The sequence below is a fragment of the Schistocerca gregaria genome, chromosome 3 (genome assembly GCF_023897955.1).
Source record: "Schistocerca gregaria isolate iqSchGreg1 chromosome 3, iqSchGreg1.2, whole genome shotgun sequence".
Lineage (NCBI taxonomy): Eukaryota > Metazoa > Arthropoda > Insecta > Orthoptera > Acrididae > Schistocerca > Schistocerca gregaria.
In genome coordinates, this window is record NC_064922.1 from 322817084 (window position 1) to 322822620 (window position 5537).

General features: G+C 42.1%; 1 non-coding gene across 1 annotated transcript; it reads left to right on the top strand.

Moving 5' to 3' along the window:
• Positions 1–5222: 5222 nt before the first annotated feature.
• Trnaq-cug (transfer RNA glutamine (anticodon CUG)) lies at positions 5223–5294 on the top strand. Its single transcript has one exon. It is a non-coding gene; the product is annotated as a tRNA-Gln (tRNA).
• Positions 5295–5537: the final 243 nt, after the last annotated feature.

The window sequence follows — 5537 nt, forward strand, 5'->3', positions numbered from 1 at the left end:
TCTGAGGGAAAAACCCTATAGTCAGCAACCCCCTTCGACTCTTATAACTACCGTATGCTGTCTGTACAAAATACAGATAATCTTTTGTTCCCTGTCTTTTACCCTTGTTACCCTAGAATTTCAGAGAGTGTAGTTCGGTGAACGTTATTAAAGGCTTTCTCTAAATTTAAAAACGCTGTAAATGTATCTCTCTTTAACCTAGGGTAACTACAGTCTTTTTGGAGAGTTTGAGGACATTTCGCTAGTCCGCATATTTTGCACACCAGGTGGACAAGATTCATCAAGGATGATTCACCCAAGAATCTCAGTAACTCTGAGGGAATGTCATCTCTTCCAGGGGCCTTGTTTCGTCTTACGTCTTTAGGTACTCTGTCAGATTCTTCTCGCGATATCTGATCTTCCATCTAATATTCATTTACTTCCTCTTCCCTTTCTATAAAACTTTCCTCAGGTTCATTTCCCTCGCACAGCCATTCTATAAACTGAGGTAGCAGAAGTTATGTGATAGCCACATGCACATATGCAGATGGGTGTAGTATCACGTGCACACGACGCAAAAGGTAAGTGGATTGGCGAAGCTGTCATTTGTGATTCATGTGAAAAGGTTTCCGACGTGATTACGACTGCAACACGGGAATTACCAGACTCGGACCGCAGAATGGCAGTTGGAGCTACACGCATGGGACATTTATTTTTCAAGGAATTCAATAATCCGTGATCCACGGTGTCAAGTATGTGTCGAGAATATCAAATTTCAGGCATTACCTCTCACAACGCAAAACGCAGTGGCCGACGGCCTTCACTTAAAGACGGAGAGCAGCGACGTTTCCCTAGAGTTGTCAGTGCTAACAGACAAGCAACACTGCGTGCAATAACCGCATAAATCAGCATGGGACGTACGACGAACGTATCCATTAAGACAGGTCGGCGAAATTTTGAGTTAATGAACTGTTGCAGTAGATGTGCCTTTGATAACAGCTCGACTTTCCTGAGATCGCGACCATATCGGCTGGACCGCAGGCGACTCAAAAACCTGGCCTGGTCGGATGAGTCCCGATTTCAGTTACTGAGAACTGACGGTAGGATTCTAGTGTGGCGCAGACCCCATGAAGTCATGGATCCAAGTTGTCAACAAGGCACTGTGCAAGCTGGTCGTGACTCCACACTGGAATGAGCTGTGTTTACATGGAATGGACTGGGTCCTGAGGTTCAACTGTACCGCTCATTGACTGGTAATGATTGTGTTCAGCTACTTGGAAACTATCTACAGCCGTTCATGTTCCCAAACAATGATGGAATTTTTATGGATGACAATGCGCTATGTCACCATAGCGCAGCTGTCTGCAGTTGGTTTTAAGAAGATTCTGGACAACTCGAGCGAATTGCTTCGTCATCCAGATTACAGGACATGAATCCCATCGAATATTTATGTGACATAATAGTGTGGTGAGTTCATGTACAAAATCCTGTATACTTTGGCAAGTATGGGCAGCTATAGAGGCAGCATGGATTAATATTTCTGCAGGGGACTTCCAATGAGTTGTTGACTCCATGTCACGTCGAATTGATGCACAACGTCGGGAAAAAGGGGTTCAAATAGTTCAAATGGCTCTAAGCACTATGGGACTTAACATCAGACGTCATCAGTCCCCTAGACTTAGAATTGCTTAAACCTAACTGACCTAAGGACATCACACACATCCATGCCCGAGGCAGGATTCGAACCAGTGACCTTTGCAGCAGCGCAGTTCCGGAATGAAGCGCCTAGAACCGCTCGGCCACAACGGCCGGAGGGAAATGGGGATCCGACATGATATTAGGGAGTGTCTCAAGACTTTTGCAACTTCATTGTATATCCAATCCACCTGTTAGTTTTCGTTTCAGTGCTTAGGTCTGTCTTGCCATCTGAGGTACTTACAAACAGCCGTTTCACTTTTCTCAGGAAGTTACGTGGCATCTATCTTTTTCCTAGTCATGCATATTTTAACAAGATAGCGTTTCTCCTCTAGCCATAGCTCCCTAACCATTTTGCATTTTCTGTGAATCCCATTTTTAGACTGCTGTATACCCTTTTTGCTGCTTTATTTGCAACATTTTTGTATTTCCTCCTTTCGCCAATTCAATTCAGTATCTTCCATATTAGCAAAGGATTTATTTTTGTAGGCCGTGTCTTTTTCTCTATTTGACCCTATTCTGCCTTTACTATTCCACCCCTCAGATATATGGAATCGTCTCCTACTGTACTCATTTCCACTTTTTTCGTCAATTCTTGCCTATCGCTCCCTTTGAAATTGTCAGCAATGTCTTTTTCTTTCAGTTAATGTATGTCACATTCCTTTAATTTTGTACTCTTCTGCAGTTTCTTAAGTTTTAATCTACACTTCATAGACGATAAATTATGGCCAGAGTCAACGTTTGTCCCTGAATATGTCACAAAGTTTAAAACCTGGTTTCTAAATATTTGCCTTAACATTACACAGTCTACCTGAAACTTCCCAGTGCCTCCAGGTCTCCTCCGTGTATGCAACCTTCCTTCACTGTAGTCAGTATAAAGTTTAAGAATATCGAAGAAACCTAACTTGACGGTGTCTGGAATTGTTATATCATTAAAATGCTCAACAAGCTGTTATTTATTTTACGTATAGCTTTTGGAAAGACGGATCAGTCGAAACTGATTTAGCCATTAAAGCATAAATGGCAGTATTTGACTGAAGTGAACTTATTTATATTCATTTGTACTTATTTTTATTAATACCTTTCACGATCCAAGCAGCGGATGTCTTTCGCCGGCCGCGTGGCCGAGCAGTTCTAGACGGTTCAGTCCGGAACCGCGCTGCTGTGGTCGCGGGTTCGAATCCTACCTCGGGCATGGATGTGTGTGATGTCCTTAGGTTAGTTAGGTTTAAGTGGTTCTAAGTCTAGAGGAGTGATGACCTCAGGTGGTAAGTCCCATAGTACTTAGAGCCATTTTAACCATTTTTTGGATGTCTTTCACTGATGACTATAATTTGTCGTAGAAGTTGACGTATTTCTCAGTTACTACATTATGTGTCTAGAACATTTCTGCTTATAATTGTATAGAATAGTGAGGGCTACAACACTGTTAAATCTATGCAAGCTTCTTTATTATAAGAAGACTTTAACATGAAACGAAAATCTTATTAACGTCTTTAATTTTTTGAAACTTTACGAACGTGATTCTATGCTTGTAACCATTAGGATTACATTCTACTGATACATGAGTTTATCACACAAGGAGAAACGATTTGCTGAATATTTACATATAATGAAGCATAATGAAAGAAGCAAAAGAAGCAAAATAAACCTGTGTGTAAGTAATGGTTTTAGTACTCGTACAACAAGTGTTACACGATTCATTTCGTTACACAACAACTACAGATATGCAATCGACGTCAGACAACAGAAAAAAATCGTAAATACGAAACTAGTCGTCTCTCTACATGGACACACTTGTTGTAGAACTGAAGAGTCTCACGCCAGGAGAGGTGCCTTGTACGTGTTGCGTGTAACTTTATCTGGACGATATCTGTGACTTATGGCGTATGAAAGCCAGCAACAAATGACCCCCAATCCTGGAGCGAGATTGAAAGGTCACGCCTATTCCGGGAGGCATTATTTTCGCTCACCAGCACACTTCGTAATGACGCTAACCCCGTAACGTGCTTAAAAGGCCACGGATATTCAGGTAGTGCTATTCTTGCAGCTAAATGTGATACAACGCTCATTTCGCTACGGTAGGCATTAGACGTTTCTTCCGTTCTTAGACATGGACTCAAAGATGGTCATGGTCAGCTATACATATGTCCCCGTCACGTATAATTCAGTCAGTGTGTATGAGCATGTGAATTTTGTAGAAGCAAGGGCATTCATCTCGGGTATTAATGAGTTCTACAAACAACACGACGTAGTTAATGTGTCGTTCAGTACCCATTTTTTTTTTTACTTTCTTTGCAAGGTTTTTTGCGGGATCTTACGACTAAAGAACCAACTTGCTTGTATTTGCAGACAACACTTACTCATGTTTTACAAATGAATGAAATGGAGCCCACTTATGACTGAATAACGTGTGTGGATAATTGGAGAGAAATACGGTCGCAGGTTCGAATCCTGCCTCGGGCATGGGTGTGTGTGGTGTCCTTATGTTAGTTATGTTTAAGTAGTTCTAAGTTTTAGGGGACTGATGACCTCAGATATTAAGTCTAATAGTGCTCAGAGCCATGTGAACCATTTTTTTTGTGTTTCACCCAAGCTGGTTTACTCAAAATGTATTTATTACTCAAGGAAACACTGGTGCCAATAGTAAGCTTTCCCGAAGGAAAATACCTCAATATGAAGTATTTCTCAAATGTTCTTTGTATTTTTTAGGATAAGTTGTTTATTTATCAATAGGACCGGGATTTTAATACCAAGCCACATTTTTTCCTGAACTTAAGAACAATTTTACAAAAATTGATGCACGAATCAAAGTACTGTAATGTAGGAAAAGGTATTTTTACATAAAAGTCACGTCTTTTAGTAATAGATCATATTTCGACCATCTTTTGTCATAATACACTAACGGTAAAAAAAAAGGCATCGCGACACCAAAAAGGAGTTGTGCGACATAAACGAATGATAGTAGGCGTGTTTCTACTTCTGAAAGATGATGTCTATTCATGTTTCTTTCACACCTGTAGCATAAGAGTGTCGCTAGTGACGCCACTATGAGGTGGAAAATCCGATTTGCTTTACATACATGCTGTAACGGGAGTGTGCGTTAGTTACCTTTGATATTGCACGTTGTGAGTTGATGTTAGTCAAGCATGCCTTTAAGGTGACAAAGACGCCATTGCCAACACCTCATTCAAATTGAACAAGGTCGTGTAACAGGCCCACGGGAGGCTGGATGTTCCTTCTGCGATATTGCAGAAAGACTTGCCAGGAATGTAGCCACTGTGCATGATTGCTGGCGCTAGTGGTCATGAGAATGTGCGGGACCGCAATCAGGCCGGGCTCCGGACGAGAAGAAAGACCGTCGTGTTCGGCGTATGGCTCTGGCGCATGTTATTGCGTCTGCAGCAGCATTTAAAGCAGCAGTTGGCACCACAGTGACACAACAATCTGTTACAAATCGTTTACTTCAAGGACAGCTGAGGGCCAGACGCCGTGCAGCGTGCACACAACTGACCCCAAACTATCCCCACCCATTCATACTGCTGTCTGGTTCCATGGTGTAACGGTTAGCACTCTGGACTCTGAATCCAACGATCCGAGTTCAAATCTCGGTGGAACCTTCGTTTAGTCTAAATTTTCTGTAATAAGAGTTTCTCGCTTAAGAAGTAGCAGCAATAGGCTCAAGGCATTAGTTTCTACATCTACATTTATACTCCGCAAGCCACCCAACGGTGTGTGGCGGAGGGCACTTTATGTGCCACTGTCATTACCTCCCTTTCCTGTTCCAGTCGCGACTGTCTGGAAGCCTCCGTACGCGCTCGAACCTCTCTAATCTTACATTCGTGATCTCCTCGGGAGGTATA